General features: G+C 42.4%; 1 long non-coding RNA gene across 2 annotated transcripts in view; it reads left to right on the forward strand.

Annotated features, from left to right (window-relative positions):
• Positions 1–677: 677 nt before the first annotated feature.
• LOC130610529 (uncharacterized) overlaps positions 678–18,532 on the forward strand; it is a 168,709-nt gene continuing 150,854 nt past the window's right edge. For both annotated transcript variants that reach the window (XR_008975065.1, XR_008975066.1), the window contains exons 1-3: positions 678–1,061; positions 1,605–1,824; positions 4,578–4,678. This is a non-coding gene — a long non-coding RNA (uncharacterized LOC130610529). The remainder of the gene's footprint in view (positions 1,062–1,604; positions 1,825–4,577; positions 4,679–18,532) is intronic.

Below are 18,532 nucleotides of genomic sequence, written 5' to 3' on the forward strand. Positions count from 1 at the left end.
TCCAGCACTCCCTTTCCAACCTTGAATAGGCCTTTTCTGTCTCAGACAGAAAAATCCTTTCTTATTATACAGTGACCAGAAAACCACATAATTTTCCAGTGTGTGGTCTACTGCAGCTACCCTGAGATATTGGAGATTTTTCAAAATCAAGACAAAACCCACTTACAATTGTTCTTGGAACAAGAACACTTGTGTAACTGTACTTGTATTTTTTTGTGTTACAAAATTACTTTCGTGGCATTATGTTAGCTGTTTTTGGAAACTTTTTGTCTAATGTTCAACTGTACTAATGGCCTAGCCTTGCTTTTCAGAGAAAAATAACAAATTGGAAGTAATTGAAATGAGGAGGCCTTGCTTTACAGTCAGTCACGTTGCTTTGACTTGAAGCAGCTGGGGGAATATGGTTGTTAATAGAGATGTTCAGAACTGTTTCTTCTGACCTAGTGAATTTGAAAGGCCAAAGGGAGTGTTGGAAATGTGGGAGATACATTTCATTGCCTTTCAAAAGAGATCAAGGACACTGACGACTCATTCTGCTCTAAAAAGCCTGGGTTTGAACTTGCATAGATACACCAGGATTGTCCAGTGAATTTAGAATAAAAATTGGCAACATCTCCGTGCTTAAAGCCATTTTATATCTTACATCAGTGCTGTTCTCCAGACTGTGTGGTCATGTGTGCATAGCTCTGCCCTGCACCAAATAAACTCTGGGGGACCTGACCTTGTAATATACCTTTTCCCCAGCTTTTTATGCCATGGACTGACCTGACCTGCTGACAAGACAAACCTGCGTTCCTCTGGGTTACCAAGAGGCTCAAACCCCTTCCAGGATGCAATGCACCAAAACACTGGCTGGCACCATCAGCAGGATGTTACCATGCAACTGTTTGGTGCCCAGTCTGACAGAGGTACCTCTGCTGGCCTCCCATTGATGGGGATACCAGTCCTCTTGTAGCCTGGGAAATCTGTGGGCAGCTTCTGAAGACAGTCTCCATCTTAAGAACCACCCAGAAGTTTGGAAGATCTTGTGTTTGAACTGTGATCCCTGAGGTGAGATCAAGGTAGGTAGCTCTGAAACTTACACCGTATTTACTTAGCAGCTCCTACGCTGTTATGAAAGCTAGTGCTATTGTACTTTGTGCCCACTGAGAGCACTGAGTAGCTGTTACCACTACCAACTGGGCTTAGTGATAATTTTTGGAAAAACTAAGCTATTTGAGAATCTGCCATCTCTGCTTTGCAAAGAGGGATTGTAAAGATTGGCAAAGATGGGGTAAACCCTCACAATCTATTCTACTTGTATTAAAAGCTCAAGTTCAAAGATGTCATTTTCAAATAAGTTCCTAAATTGTATATTAATACTGTTTCATGGTGCAGACAAGTGTAACACTGTTCTCCCAAATGGCCCAGACTAGTGAGACTGCACTCATATAGTCAAAGGTACATATTGGATTTTGAATGCCCAAACTGAGTGGATGGTTGAAAATCCCAACCCATAATATCTAATAAGTGACAGATGCTACACGTACTCCTGGGTGCAATGAAGAAGGTCACAGAAGTTTGCTTCTAAAAATCACTTTTAATTTATCTTTTCCTGCTGACAGCTTCATGCTAAGAGTTGGCCTCCATTTGATGTGAATACTGAGAAGCTGCTGCAGGCTACCACTGATTGGAATTTACTTGTATTAGTCTAATTGCGTGCTCTGCCATCATCTGTTTGCAATCACAAAGAGGAAGCTTCTGAAGCTTGGGAATGAGGGAAAATGAAGTGTCTTAACAACTACAAAACATTGAGAATGCTTTTGGAGGCTTTCCCATCAGTTTGTGAGTATGAACAAAAAGGCAGAGTTTTATTTTTATTGAATGTTCATCTTTACACTGCAGCATAACAAAAATGCATAGAAGAACTAGGAATAGTTGTAATTAATAAAGGTCCCCAAGCACTTTAATTGATCATAGTAAGAGTCCACAAATTGATTTGGAAAGGGTTGAATTAGTTCATTATTTAATTAATTGAATTAGCTCATTACTAAAGTCACACAATTGCTCTTTCTATGGATCTTTAACCTACCTTATTAAACATTCAAACTCAGTGCTTCTGGCTGCCCAGTTTAACTGCCAGTTTTAAAACACACCCCTTGGGCATTTTATCTTTAATGCTACCCTAAAAGGTATGACCTTAGACCCTTCTCATGCAGCAGGAGACACAAGCTGTGAGGAAGTGGACAGATAAAGCACCTTAATAACTCAATATTAGTTTTGCTTCTGTCAGGTCTAGAGGTTTAGGCGGGGGAGGGAAGCTGAGCTACTTTGCAGAGCATTTAGCCGAGCTCCACCAAGAGGCAGCATTGCACAACGCTGGAGGAGCTGGGGGCGAGCCAGGGGAGTGCTGGGCTGACCCTGTGATTGCTTCCTCAGTCCCTTCACCTGTGAGGTGTTTGCAGTGCTGATCACTCCCCACCCTGCAGATCAGTTTGAAAAGTCCTGGTGAAAAGTGCTGCACAAGGTGCCAGTGAGTTGGAAATCTGTTATTTATGAACTACTAATGTTAGTTTGTTGGTGGGGATCTGTTTCTGTCTGTCTGGTCAGTATGTGGAGAAGAGCAGCAAAGGAATGATGGGACTGCACTGTCAGGTCTGCAAGGGAAAGGAAGTGCTTACTCACATGAGCACAACCTGAGAGAACTGTTTTCTAAACTGTCAGGTCCTCATTTCTTAGGAAAAGTTTCATACTTGATGGGGAAAGTATGAGGATGAATCAGGATAATCCCAATTCCTGTACAGCTGGGGTGAGCTCTTACAGTGACTGTTGTTTGGTGGCAGGGCCTGGTTCTTCTTGTAGCTTGTTTGTTAAAACAAACCAGCAAGAAAAAAAGCAATGGCTTTTACTTTTAACTTGTCAGGGATAAATTTCAGAGATGAGGCCTTACTAGGACTCATTGGCAATCTTCAGTGGAGTTTTGTTGTATTATTCAAGTGAAATATCTCCTTCAGTGCTTTGCTGTAGCACAGCCCCCTTGTTTTGGGGACTGCCTAAGCAGTAGAAGGTCTGGCTAATTACCACCTGGCTTAGGCAAGGTTCTGAGAGTCTTTGTCACTTTGTGATGTGAAAGGTTAAAATTTCGGAGCCTTTTTTTTTTCAATTTTAGGCAGTAAAGAAGTGAATAATGGAAATAATTCATTGAAACATTGCAATGAATCAGAGAATGCATTTCTTAAAGTTAAAAAACCCCGAGCTGAGATTGAATCCAAGCTCAGAAAAGCACGAAGAGCTATAAGTAGAAGCTTTGTAAGATTCTCATCTTAAACTTGACCAGATGTTGGCAATAAGATGATTATAATTCCTACCTTGTATAGGATCTGTGGCAACTGTTACATCACCATAGCTTCCTCAGGCATGTGGATGAAGCAACATTGCTTGTGTTTCCCAGTGGGTTAGTGAGCTTGTGTGCATTCTTTTGACAGGTATTTTTGCACTGAGAGCAATTCAGTGAGGTCACTTGAGAGCATCAGGTGGAGGGTGGGTAGTCTTAATCAGGCTGAGGAGGTGGGTGCTTCTAAACCAGGTATCAGGTCTGTGAGTTCAATGCATTCTGAGCTTTAGTGCCAATTTCTGCAAAAATGAACTTGTGAACTTCTAGTCCAGCACTCTGAGTGTGTCCCCTTTCAGAGAGAAGGCACAGCTCATTGTGTCTTGCTACTGAGCTTATTCCTCCTTGAGTTCCCCATGTGTAAAAGAGGTCTGAAATACAGAGGTCTGAAATACAGCCTTCCTTCCAGAGAGACTGAACTGCAAAATGCTTTGTGATCCCCCTGCTAGAACAGAATAATTGCATCAGTGTCTTTGAGGAAGAGACCATTTCTTTTCCCTGCTGTGTTTATACAGCTCTTAGTTAATTAAGTGAAGTCCATGTCTGCAGTGGAAAATCCCTAGTGCTGTTACAACTGATTTGTATTGAGCTGTACTAAAGAATAATGGTGGTTTGGAGGATGGACTTACAATCTAGACAGCAGCATAAACTTCTGTCTGCATAAATTAAAGGTCTTGCCTTAAACTATGAGGGGTAACTTACATTGTGAATTAAGTATGTCTTTGTAAATCCAGAGCAGAAGATAGGCTGGCACTGGTAGTTCCAGTTAGGCATGATTGGTTTGGTTTTCTTTAAGTTTTTAAGCTTTAAAATAGCTTTGCATTAAAGAAACAAAACATTCTAACAAGCAAAACTGTCTTGATCCAGTGAGGTTGTAGCAGCACCAGTGTTTCAGGCAGCTGCAGCCTAAGGTAGTAATGGTACTAAGTAATACTTGGGATCATGTTTGTTAACTTTCTTCTTGCTACCTCAAATCAAATAAGAATGTTAGTTACAGTCATTGCTGGAGTACTTGAATTGAGATAATCCCAGCTGAGTTAACACATTTTTAAAAAGAAGAACTACATTCTTTACAGCAATCTTCCAGTTATGCCAAAAATACAAATTCCAAAATATATTTGTAATAATAATAATGCCAAAGCCTGCAGACATGCCAAGTTCCCAGTGTTGTGGATAGAAACTGTAGCATTGTGCATTTTCCTTTCAGCCATCTGATCCTCTGCTCTGAAGAGAATATCATTGAGGAGCAGTTTGAGATAAGCACAGGGACCAGAAGAGTATAAAGAGCTCCTGATGGCTGTCAGAACAGTAAGTAATTGCTATATTTTCATATTTCGAATATAAGCATTTTTCTTGAAGGCTGCAATGTAAAACAAGCAGCATGACATAGGGAATCATGAATTGATTTCTTGGAGAGGTTGTGCAAATAAACTTGAAAATTGTATTTCTCAGATGGGTTTCATACTGGTGGAGGAACTCGAGGTAATGGTTTTTTTCCCCACAGAGATGATGTCTTAAGAGTGACTTGATTTGTGGCTCAGATCCAACTCAAAAGGGTGGATGTCAGTTATCTTGTTGCAGAATGATTGTGTAGTCCCTGAATTCAAGTTTATGTAAAGCATCGGCTGTGGTTGATAACTGCTGAAAAAGGACATTGACACTGTTGTGTTCCAGCCAAAATCCTACAGACATACAAATGTCTTGGGTTTTTTGCAATCAGATATGACTGCTTTTTGGTGTTCAGGTGTGTATACGTAAATGCATGGACACTTCTAAATAAGGGCAAACAGAGGTAGGGAGTCATTTTTATTCTTTTTTCTTTTAAATTGCAAATTTCAGTGGGAATCTTCCCAAATCAAGTGAACTGGGAATAATTGCATCCTAGCCTTACTCTGCTCCATTGCTTATCTCCAGACGAGCCTGTGCTTTTCATTTGCCCAGTGGTCTTAGAAGGAGGTGCCTTAAACCACAGAAACCAAGGTCTGCAAATGCTGTGGATGATCCTGAAAGGAAACAGTTGGCTCCTTAAATACAGATCTCATGACAGTGGAAGTTTTGGAGCTTTCTCTTGGAGAAATGGGGGTTTTCTTACCATTGGTTTGCTAAAGACAAGAATATATTATACGCTGTATTACATTCAGATGATCTCATACTAATCAAAACAATCTTGTGGGACCTCTGATTCTGATTAAGCATTTGGGCTGAAGGGACCATGCTACCATCCTACCTCATTGGCAGGGGTTTTGTCAGGAGACATTTGTTATGGTTTTGAAGCAAATATTTCTGTGATAAGTGTTATATTGTAACCCACAAGGATATGAATAATCCTGTTTTCAGTGAAGAGTTTAAACTGCATGCTATAAATAAAACCAAGGCCACACATTGACTCAAAAAGAAATACTGAATAGCTCTGTTCATCCTGCCCACTAACTGGGGTGAGGCCATGGGGAAAAATAGCTTTTAATTGTATCTCACAGGAGAAGTGAATTAGGACTACACAAAGCAACCTTGATTCTGGTGTTGCCAGCTCTGAATACTTGACTTTTCCACCTTAACGTAGGTGGGTGGAGACGTTGTCATTATTGTTTTGTTTGTCATTGTGCAGCTATATTCCACTTGAAAGTACTTTGTGTTTTAAAATCTCTTCTGCTGGTACATTCCATTTCCTTAGTCTCAACTGCTGGTTTTTAAACTGAGCTAGGAATGATGAATTCTCCCTTAAAAGGATGATTTTACTCATTGTGAAGTGAAGCTCTCAGCTGCCATCTTCATTTCTTTCTGGTCATAAAACTCCAGCCACCAGGCAAAGATCAGCATGTCTCTGAAAATGAATAGGCGCCCCAAGGACAACTGAGTAACCTCCACAGCAATTGTGTCGAGGTGACATCAGCACTCAGATATTTTTCATCTTGGCTCTTCCAGCAATATCCAGTCAATAATGGGCAGTAGAGCCAGCACACACTGACTGGCTTTATTGCTCACCCACTGGGAACTTGTCTCTTTGTAAGAGACCCTTAAAAAGTGGTAGGTCCGAAAACTAAACAACTGTGTTCCCTTTTGAAGGACTTGCCTTCGAAGTCTATGCAGTGCACTGCTGTCCTTCAGCAGAGCTTGCTTAGTGAGCGGTGCCAGGCTGGATGTCAGCCTTGTGATCCCACAGGTTCTCTCAGCATTAGGTTCTCTGACTCCTGGGAGTCAGCATGGACATCAGTCTTCATGGATCTCAGGTAGCTTTTAAGTGTTGTAAGGCCAACCACCACCTGAAAATCACTCCTAACATTGCTACTGACCCATTCTGAAAAGCCAAAATTTCATTATATCTGTTGTATTCATTTTCCCAGTGTGGGATATCATGGTGATAATACCAATCTCCACTTTAAAGTGCTGTATTTTAGCTCCTAAGTTTTACTGATAATTCTCTAAGACCACTCATTCCTTTAACACCACCTGAAGGAATACTAGCACTATAATCCCTACTTTACAAATGGGAAGGGGATGTACTGGACAGGATAAAAACTTGTTTTGTGCTCTCTTAGTGTAGCAGAGCTGGGACAGGAACAGAGGAATACATTGATGTTCTTGACCTGGGATGTTGTAGCTCTCCTCTCCTGGATTGTACCTTCTGGGGGGAAGGTATTTTTCCCCAGCCTCCCACCATCTCCTTACTAATGTCTTTCCATGTAGAAATAATATTTGGAATCTGAGATTGTGCCTTCTGAAGTGGTTTCCATCTTGCTGTCCTCCTAAGAGAACTTTAACCTTTTTTGAATGATCATGTTCAACTACATATAATTTCAATTCCATAAAATCCAAGTCCCAGTGTATTTATATACACTGCAGCAAAATGTACCTTTAAGGAGAAGACATTGCTTCACTGTGACTATCTGAATTTATTGGCTATTAGAAGCCTTATAGTGTGTGGCTCACATTTTAGAACTCTGATTTCAAGCTTAATGTGGTCAGGAAATATAAAAATACATTTATTTATGTCATCTACTAAAAATCTCAACCTATGTTGCTGCTAGTCTAACCAGATCTGTGTTTATGTTGGAGATGAATGATGGGTTTGTAGCTGCCTGTGTTTCTAGCCAGGCTGAATGGAATGATTCTGCAGCAGAACTGCGTGTGTATTTCTTGTTTTTAACTTCTTTTTATTTACTGCATGTGGCAGCTATTTCCTTCCTCCCAGAAGCCACTGCCCAGCTCTCAAGGGCAGCACAGCGCTCTGACTCCTATCAAGCTGTGTATGTGGAGTGATGTGATTTATTGAGTTGTTCAAGGTCATCAAAATTCAGGCAAATAGTTCATTCCTACCTGTTCACTGGTGCAAGCTTGGGCTGGATTTGCTTTTCCAAGTCTTTGGAGACTGCACATCAGTAGCTACTTTGGCTGATACTTGCACAAGCTTTCTTCGGTATTAATCTTTAGGAAAAGATCTTTGAGTATAATTTCTCCTCAGACAATCTCCAGAGGTCCCTTCTCAACTTTACTATTCTCTAAGCTCCCAGTTTTACTGGTCATGCTTAACAGATTTACATGCAAGGGTAAGAAGGTGCTGTTCATCATCGCAGATCCGTACAAAGAAAAAAAGGGCTGGAAACAGATGAGATTTGCACTTTCGGGTTCTGCTCTAAATGGAAAGATGAAGGGAAAAATGATTTAGTGAATATAAGTGAAGCAGTAAAAAGGCAGCAGGACAGGACTCGGAGAAAATCTCGAAGCCTCTTGGAAAGAAAATTAAGGGTTTGAGTGGAGCTAATATCTAATATCAAACAAGTCATCTTGTATGCAAGTGACTTGTGATCTTGTTTTGAACTGCAGGTGCCTAAAACTCTTCCAGGGGAGAGGACTGCATCTCTGCAGCAAACTGCAGCCTTCTGACAAGAGGCTTTTCTGTCTCAGCCTTGTTTCACAGTCTTCAGAAGTAGCCCCCGCCTCCAGCTGACTGTGAACCACAGGCTGGGGAGAACTGTTCTGAGTGATGAAGGCCACATATGCTTTTCAGCAATAGGCACAAAGAACTCTTGTATCATTTTTCCAGTCAAGGGTCCCTTGATAAACACTTTGCAGGAGGACATTTCTCTGTTGATCTAAAGTGACATATTGGAGTAAACCACGTCAGATGGGCTGCGGCAGCTTCGCTTCTGTTACCTTCTTTCACTTAAACTTTTATTTTTGTTTTTTGGTACACTTGGCCTGTTCCTGGGATGAAATAATACACACAGTGATCACAGCTGACCTTTTATGTACCGTTAGAAACAGGTCTGACTCCCTTGAGCCATGAATGCAGAGGGTTTGGGATGTAATTTCCTGGAACAGGTACAACTGAGATGCTTTCATTGCTGAGATCCGCTCTGCAATGGGCAAGCCCTCTTGGCATCAGCACACTTAACCTTTTTGTTCAACACATTTCCCATCCTGTGTAGGTGGACAATGAATACTAATATGATGCAAATGATTTCCTTTTTAAATGTGGAGGCTCCCTGATTAAAAACACACTGTCCAGGAACTCTGGGTCTGGCCTATTCCCATTGAACAGAACTTCCCTTGTTGCCTTTGACTTTAGTGGTTGTGGGATCAAGCCCTTAGTTTCAAATAGGTTGCAAGTAAGTGTTTTTTTCCTTAACCTGAGGGTGAGTTAGCAGCTCAGTACAGAAGATGTAAAGAATGCAGGGGAAAAGCCAGGAGAATCTGAGGAAAAAAATCAGAAAAGGAAAAAAAAAATGTTTAAAGTCTTGCTTGAGAGTCCAGAAACTCGTCAGAAAATCAGGAGCTGAGGTTGGTGGAAGGTGTCATGGGATTTCTTTTGGTATAACCAGGAGGAGAGGTGATGAAAACTAAATTACTGTGCCTGGGAGAGTGCTGGAACTTCCATGATGTCTTGGGCTTGATATACTCTAAAATGTGGTGTGGATCATGCAGCTACCTTCCTGGCTACTGGGAAAGTTATACCTTGGGGTTATTCACCCAGTAAGGAAATCATGTTTGAAGTCTTGTATATTCTCGGCTCCTCGTGCCAGCCCCTAAATGCATATAGTGGGAAAAAAAAACCAACAACTGAAATCAATTTGGATAGGCCTTGTTTATGGGTGTGCTTGAAAGAAAACCAACCAGCAGTAATGCCCACCAAGCAATCCCATGTAGAAAAACATGGCAAGGCTTTAACACCAACAGAAATGGAGAGTCTCTTGTTCTGAATGGGTTGTCTCTGGAGTATTCACTTTATGAAAGTTCTTTGACTTCTATGAGGATTTCTATAGAGGTTAGTTATAAAGTAGCCCAGGTCTCCTGGGTTCCTTTGCCTTGTCCTGCCACAGAGATCTCATCTAACAGCACTGGTTTGGGAAAGGAGCCATAAAGGGAAAAAAGAACAGGCTCCTTTTGTAGCTAATAACTTCCTTTAATTGGTAATGAAGCTGCTGCTACTTAGAAATGTCAATAAAGGTCAAAATATTTAGAAGCAGAATCATTTTAGTGGCTTCCCCTTTCTCATTGCATGAGCTGCCTCCTCAGACCACACACATGCACATTTGAGGATGGTTAAGAATTCAGACCTACTTTTCCCACCAAATTCTTATATAAAGCAGCCCAGAAGGGGCCAGAGCAGCTTTAGTCAATAGGAGGGAGGATGTGAACCAAGTCTACTGGGTGAGCATTCCTCACATTTTGGAATACCACCGCAGGCGCTGGGGCTGAATCAGACAAGGGGCTGGCCAGATGGTGCACTCATTTACTCTTAAATTCAGGGAAAGAGGGTTGCATCTGATCCCTGTGCAAAATGACTCAAGAAAAAGCTGCCTGGTAACAGATTAAATACCAATTGCAGCTTGAAAATGAGAATCAGTATAAATCCTGTTGTTCCTAGTGAGCAGAGAAAAACACAGAGGGTTCTCTTGCAGTCCCTGAGTTAATATATACAAGTACTTGCTCTCACTGCATGAATTTGCTGATTTTGTGAGCAGATTGTTCTCACTGAAATTAATCGGTTTACAAGGGGGCAAGTGAGGGGACATTTGGCTTTGAAGAGTGCAGAGAATGTATTCCCAGAGGGATCTTTGATCTTTTTATGGTGTTTTGTTTTTCAAAGTGTGTGTGTGTCTTGCAGGGGCTTGGCAGTTTGGACATCAGAGCAACAGAGACTAGGCTTTGACATTACGCTTTTAGAATACAGCCTCCTTTTAATGCTCTCCCAAAACATCTTCAGGAAATTCCGAGGCTAATTTGCCATTCCATGAGCTTGCCACATAGGGTGGGTGGTTTTGTGTCTGCAAGTATGAATACATGTATGTGTGAAACAAACCTTATATTGCTGTGAGGCACATCTAATTCTTGCCTCTCACTATGATGCATTTAGGAGCATAGATTAGTGCCTTCCCTTCTCCACGATCTTGAGTTCTGGTTGCCAAGAGACCTGTGTTCAGACAACCCCTATCAGAAAACGCATTCCTGAGCAGCTGTAACTTTTGTTGTCCCTTTCATGACTGATGTCCCAGTCTGGTTCCTTGCCCTCTCCTGTGATTCTGTGTGCCAAATGTCTTGCATGTGGCATGATCATCACCAGAGGGGAAGTGGCACTATGAGGAGCTTGGTGAAAGTGTTATCACAGCCCCTACAAAGAAGATGGCTGATCTTTCAGAAGAAAGCAAGAGATTTGAATTTCTCTTCCATATTTCATAGAGCCCCAGACTGGTTTGGTTTAGAAGGGACCTTAAAGCTCATCCAGTTCCAATCCCCTGCCGTGGGCAGGGTCACCTTCCACTAGAGCAGGTTGCTCCAAGCCCTGTCCAACTTGGCCTTTTCTATTTCAGTCCTTAGTGGCCAAGGACTCCATAAGGATTATCCTTTTGACTTCCTCTGGCTAGCAAGAAGACAGTGCAGTGGTGCTTTGTTGAATCTGGAGGTGAAGAAGAGGTAACCACATAGTTTGTCAGGTAGAGCTGGGAATAGGAAACCAACGATCCCCTGGCCTTTCCTTTTTGCCAGACTGAACTGGGGATGTTGGTGAGGGTGCAACACGCACCCATCTCAAGTTTACTCTTGATAGCATCAGAGCATTGCTGGTTTTACATGTAAATGTGCTTATGCCATAAAAACATCAAAGCAGGGGAGCACGAGGCAGTCATGTTGGACGTGATGCTTGCTTCCTTGCTTCCTTGTCTGCTCTGTGTCAGGCACAGATGTTGTCTGCAAAGATTTTAAAGAAATGGCTGTGAAGAGCAGTATCACATCTCTAAGTGCTGGCTTTCGAAAGTCAAAAAGCTCTCTGAAGTCATGAGATTTTCTTAAAGACCATAAGCCTAAAGCTTCAAAACTTCTTGTTTCTCCCGTTGGTTTGAGCCATTAGACACTTCTAACCTATTCCAAACTTTTCTTTGGTAACTGTGATGGTGAGAAGCTTCTTATTAAAATAGCCTGAGAACAGAGTACTCTGAAAATCAATTTCCTGACTTCAGAAGCTGTTCATTTGCTAATAATAACATATAATTATCCCAGAAGATCAATATAACTGACCATCATACCAGAAAAATAATTTATATTTTGATATTAAAGTCATAAACATGAACGAAATAGCATTTTGAGACTTCTATTTGACTGATGCTTCATGTGTCATGTATGTATCTCTTCTGCAGCAGGTCTACATCCCAGGATCTCATGATGCAGCATAGAGAGTCCTCCAAATACTTTTGTTTTCTTGAACAGCCTTCCACCCTTTTCCAGAGGTCTGGTCCCTCAGACTGTTGTGTCAGCACAGACAAAGGGTGCTGAGCTTCAGCACTGGAGTTAATGTTGCTTCCATTACCCCCCAAAATGCCTTCTGTAACTGCTGACAGGACTCAGAGGTCTCAACCGGCTGTTCTTCGGTTTCAGCTCATATTGCTTCATCTGCCATGGTTTCGTGTATGCATCCATGTCACTAACAGCCAGATAGATACAAATGAAGATAAACACCCAAGTAATTTAAACTTTGATTTTCATCTTGCAGTTTCTGTAACACAATTAGAGTTTGTACTGAGCCTTCTGATGAACTTCTCCCACAGTGACAGCACCGGCAGCCGGGCAGTGCCAGGCTGCCAGACGCTGCCCGGCAGCATTTCTGTCTGCGCCTCTCTGTCTGCCCCTATCCATCCCAGTGTCCCACATCGTTTCAGCTAATAGGATTTGCAGATTATTGGAGGAGGAGTAGAGGAATGGGAAGGTTTGACTTATTTCTTACATCATGATTCTGTGTATCTTCAGCGGGACTGAAGAAAAAAGGCAAAAAGAGGGAAAGAAAAGGAAGGCAGGCAAGATTAAAATACAAAATAGAAAGAGGACATGTGAGGATTGCTGCCTAGTGAAATGCAGAGATCACAGTGGCTGTTGTAGTGCTCACAACTATGCATTCAAAGTGACTCTTTTTTTCCACTGAGTGCATCTACTCAATGCCTGTGCATCTTCTACCTAGAACAGGAGAGTGGAGGACAGCAAAAAGGAAGTTAGAAGAGGTGGAGGTGGGAATTTCCTTCAGATCTCATCAGTTCCACTTTGCATCGTACTTGTTATGTGTCTTTATTATATGGTTTAGGTGGACACTCCCGAAAGAGCAGGGCTCCCCCAAGCTGCCCCCCTGGGAACCTCAGTCCTGGTAGCTTGAGTTATCCTCTCCTTTTTCCTGAGCCCATCTTCCTGTCTTGCTCCACGTTTTGTCCTAGGCTGTGGCAGGCGGTGTGGAAACACTTGTGATCACTCATTAGGAATTCTTTCCACAGTTCCTTTCTCTTCTAATTCACATGAATAGTAAATCACTGCTGTCAATTGTGTAACCCTGCACATCAGCAGTGCAGCTCAGCCCTCTGCTAACACTGAGCAGTGACAGCTACAGTCAACCAACAAATGGTGCCGCACATTTTCCTATACGGTTTCCCAGCACTGAGTGTATGATTTAGATTCCTCGGCCTCTAAAGTACTCCACTGGGTGTCCTTTAATATTGCATTATATTACTCATGATGCATAGTCGATTCCATTGCTTCCATTTACTTTAGCAATGATAAATGTCAGAAACTGTATGAGAAGTTTATGAATTGTAAGTGCTTTGCAGGCAACTGTTACCCAGTGAAATTTTCAAACTGTTTGTTACTGGTGGAGTGTAAGGGTCATGGAAAAATTGCTTCCAGAAGCTTGGATAATGAGTTTCAAAATAGGGTAAGATGCATGAATTCTTTATGACTAAGAAGTATATTAGTGTCAGGGTTTTCTCTTCTATGGCAATAATCAATTCTGCACAGTTAATATTTAAAAAGGGTTATAAGAACTTCACAAAAGAAACCCTGAACCCAAGAAGCTTGCAACTGAGCTTTTCTCTCTGTAATGTTCTCATGATGAAGTGTAAAGTGCCTGAAAGCTTTGCTCAGGCTGGTGTTAATACAAGCCTACCTCATCCCTGTTACTTGTATTCACAGCGTGGAGCGAGTTGGAGGCCACACGTTGTGGTCTGGCAGCACCTTCTTCACCGACAGTGATCTGGCCAGCCTGTAGATTACTGGTCCCTCTGGCTATGCGCTGGCCATGGATTAGCCACACTGCAGGATGTAAATAGGTCTCCTGACCTGCTGACTCTGCTGCTGAAAGTGGTAAACAACAGCTAGTGAAGCAGGAGGACAAAGAAAACTGCAAAGTTGCTAAGGAAGCTTTACAGGATACTGTTCTCTCCATTTCCCACAAACATTTACGTAAAGCATTCAGTGAGAGGAATATGAGATGTTGGCTTTACTACACAGAAGTGCTAAACCTTTGGGGATGGAATATACTCTGCCCAGAGATGTTCATTCTTATTTAATCATCACAGGAGGGCCCACTCATGTCCTGCCTGCCTCAGAGAGCTTGCAGTCTCTGCAATTAGTGCTGAGGAAGTAGGGTTTGCCCAAAGCCACGCAGTGCTTGTTGGAGGGGTTCAACATCTACACTTTGGCATGAAATTTGGGCAGTTGTGTTCATCTTTCACAGTGACTTTGTTGTCTTTGAACTGAACTACCAGTGTGGGGTTAATTAATTTATCAGTTGCTCTGAAGTGACTGAAACAGTTCCAGCTTCTCTGGAAACTGTGGAGAGCTTCTGCATGTTGCTTTTGGAAGATCTGATAGCTAAATCTTCTTTTCAGAGGTAATTTAGGCTGTGTACCCCTCTGTTCAGGTAGCTTGGCTTGAAGCTGCAGCAGCATAGGCTGAGTGAAGTCGTGATTGAGGAGCTTTGTGAGCCAGTTCTCCTGACCCTTCCTGTTCCCATGAACCAGCCACTTTAAGGTACCAGAGCCACTGTAAAGGACCCCCAAGGTGCAGAAACAGGCAGCATGAATTACAACCCAGTTACTGCTGGAGCGATGATGATTTCTGTGAGGTCCAAAAGTTGATCTCCAGAAACACTGACACATAAATGGATCATGAGTGGCTCAGAGGAGCAATGCAGGCGGCAGGGTCTCTCTGACCTTCCTCTGGAGAAAAGCCCTTTCCCTAGCCAAGGCTGAGGGCTGGCACATGCCATTGCCTGTGGTCACTGTGTGGCTGGGATTTGCTGCCCAGCTTCCTGGGAAGGGCCCCAGCACTGCCGGGTGCTCTTGGTGCAAGGAGCCTCCCTGGGCTGCTGGGGAAGGGACGGCAGCCACAGCGGAACACAGAACACCACTCTCTGAGATAATCTTTAGCCTTGTGTTCCTCTGCTGCAGGCAGTCACTGCAATGGGTCAGGGTTATGTTAAATTAGACTTGGACATTTTACTTTCCTGTGTTTTGTGGTTTCTTGTTTCCCTTCCCTTATAGCCTTTGTGGGGGTGGTGGAAGAGGTGGAAGCCCAACTGGTAAAATACAACCTAACAAGAAAATAACAGCTGGCAGAGACTCATTTACTGCAAGACCCCATTTACTGCAGTGACCTCAGTTAGTGCAAGACCCCTTGTTTACTGCAATGTCCCATTCCTGGCAGTGTTCAAGGCCAGGCTAGACAGGGCTTGGAGCAACCTGCTGTAGTGGAAGGTGTCCCTGCCCATGGTAGAGGGACCTTAAGGTCCCTTTCAACCCAAACCAGTCTGGGATTCTAAGATAGATTCAAACCGACTGCAGGCTGGTAAGAATCCATGCAGAGACTCAAAAGCAAATATGCAATGAGGTGAAGGGCTGTGTTTCTCCCGGCTGTCAAATCAGTTTCAATGGAGCGTGTGAATGATAGGCAGCAGGGAAGATCCTTGAAAGTCCAGAGCAAAAATAATGCATAACTGCTACTATCAGAACCCTATGGCATCTGGTATAGCTGCACAAAAATATTCATCTATTCATTCTATTCTATTCCTTGCAAACTGTGCTGAGATTACATACATTGTCCCTATTGTCCATTGTAGGGGATGGTCTCTTTCATATGCCAGCATCTTATGGCTTCCATTTGTTCCCAGACCTCCCACTAAGTGCGTGCTGATTGAAAACCTTTTTACTTTCTTGCCAGGTTTTGCAGAAAGGGCTTGGTGTGCTTAGTGCCTTTGATCTATCTAGGATGAACATTTTCATTGAAAGAGGTGAATGAGTCATTCTCTATTTGACATGGAGCTATCCTGGAATACCTCTGGCTTTGCCTTTTCAAGCTCTTTTATATTTTTTTGCATGTGGCTATAAATATTTTGCTCGGTGAGAAGCATGAACCTCTTTTTTGGAAATGAAAGAGCCCTATTCCAAATAGGAAAAACACACTTAGCTAAGGTTTGTGCAGTGCATATTTAGTGGTAGAAGGTGCTGTGTTGGCCCTGCCTTGCTTTTCAATACAATATCCTGCAGTGTGAAATGAATGGCTGTATTTAGAGGTATCTGGAAGTGATGACTGATGTTTGGAGAAGTTACAAGGCTTTTCCTTTTCCACATGAACTCTCCAACCTGGCATTTCCACAGCACTGAAATACTTCTGGGGCTGAGATCATCTGATTATTATTTCCTGTGTCATGTGCTGAATTTATTATTTTGTTGAATATCGCAAATATATTCTTCAGTTTGCCTGAGTTTTGGATTCTTCGGTAAAGTTCACTGCCATAATGAGGATCTTGGACTTGCAAAAATAACTTCTACTCTTTGGGGATTATTTAGTTGGGATTAGTGAATGAAAGTCCCAAATGAAGGGGAAGAAAAATGGGAGGAGGGGGAAATCCAGTCAAAAACACTATTCCAATGCTCCGCCAGCATATTATAGAGTTAGTTCCGGAAAAGCTGAACTTTGTATTTTTGTACTGAAGACTGTTAAAAGGCAGGAATGTGGACATTTGATTTGCTTCAGTGTCCAGTTATTTTTCTCTTCTGCTCTTTGGAAAAAGTGAACGCGTTTCTGCTAATCTGGGATTCTTTCTGGTCACAGCAGAATCACAGTGTTGTTCCTGGGAATTGCACTGGCCAATAGTGGGTTCGTTGCCTCAGAAATATTTTCATGGAGATTTTTTTATACCTCTAAAAAACAAAATAGAACAGAGCCTAAAACCCAGTCAAAGCTTTTCATCTGAGCATCTGTGTCCCTGCAAGAGCAGTAAGGATAAAATAAGGGTATCAGAAATAGTGGGAGTCTTTCCATCTCTAAATGACATTGTTTAAAACTGGGTTTAACACTTTAAAAAAGTGACTCAGATTCCTTGTAGGGGACCCGCACTGTGGGTCCCTTGAACTGTTAAGCTGTTCTGGATGTTGCTCAGAGCAAGGCCTGCTCAGGGCTCTTCTTTAGCTTACAAATGAGGGGTGGGAGAAGAATGTTTTAGAACAATCAAGTTTTGGCACCTGGATTCTTATGCTTTTGTCTGTTTGTAACATTGACCCTATTTCTTCCTCACTTACTTTGGAATATTGCATGGAATGCAGGTCTGCATTAAGGGAGTTTTTGTCCTTTGGCTTTTCCTACACATGATTACACAGTAGCCATCCGTTCCCAACATCTGTGTTTATTAAAACCCTTCCAAATAAATGTGTGCGGAGAGCAACTGTGCACGTTTCCTCCAAGTTCTGCAGAAGACACTGTTTTTCTTTGTGGTGAATTGCTTAATGATTATCCAGCTGAGATGTTTGGGCTGTAGCTACATCTTCAACATTGCTACTCACTGCCCCAGAAGGTCACTAAAAATGGTGACCGGGTGGACAGGCAGTGCCTGTCTAGGGCAGCGACTGCACCCTTCTGACTGAAACCCCATTAACCAGGGAAGAGCTGTACTCAACCCTTATGCTGAGGCTGGTTTTAAGCACAATTTCACCAATGGGCAATCAGTTCCTCACAGGTGGTGCTGATCTGGGCAGGATTGTATTCTATAGGTACATGCATTTATATAGGTACAACCTGAACATGTTCAAAGAGCTGATGACCTTGTTTATCAGGGGGCTTCTGTAGGGCAGATGTATCTTGGAAACCCTTAGGTGGATGACTTGAATTTTGAGTAGCTCACCCTATTCCGGATACTTGTAAGGTTCAGCTATTATAAAGACAACCTGAGTAAGTACATGGATTTTGGAACACTTCAGAGGATCAGCTTTTGATCAGTAAGTTAACACCATCTCTAAGTCTTGTGGTGCTTCTGCAATATAGTCTGTGGCACCTTTATTATAGACTTAAATTCTCAACCTGAGAGGTCATACCTATCTTCAAAACCAGATGTCTTCTATGAAAGCTTTGCAGCAAGAGAGGCTGGTGCCCTCCAGACTTCCAGATTTGGGACTTATCTACTGTTTTATTCTGAATAGCTTCTGGTAACGCTGGCAACAGGGCCATCATTAATTTGTGTTGGAATGGGCAGTGCTGAATAGGTATAAAGACCTGGGATTGCTGAGGTGGCTTTTCTTTTGCTTTCCTTGTCTGTGCTGTATCTTGGCCAGATGCAAGGATATGACTCTCAGTACCAAGGAACTGGACTGGTTTGGGAAATGATAGTTACTTAACCTGGAAAGTTACCCAAAGACTTGGGAATCAGGAACTGGTCACCATGCAATTAAGCTTAGTCAGATGGTGTTAGATCATAGCCATGATTCTTTAGGGCTGAAAGCACTGCACCTCCAGTTTTTCCGGCTCACGCCCACCAAGGAAAGATAGCAACAAAATCAAAACTGCAGCCTTAAACACGTTCATATGTATTGTTCATAAATCGATTACATGGTATCATGACCCCAGCAGATCTGCCTCTGC

This window comes from Pezoporus wallicus, unplaced genomic scaffold, assembly GCF_028554395.1.
Source record: "Pezoporus wallicus isolate ANWC-B61680 ecotype Strahan unplaced genomic scaffold, APGP_CSIRO_Pwel_v1 contig_14831, whole genome shotgun sequence".
NCBI classification, from domain to species: domain Eukaryota; kingdom Metazoa; phylum Chordata; class Aves; order Psittaciformes; family Psittacidae; genus Pezoporus; species Pezoporus wallicus.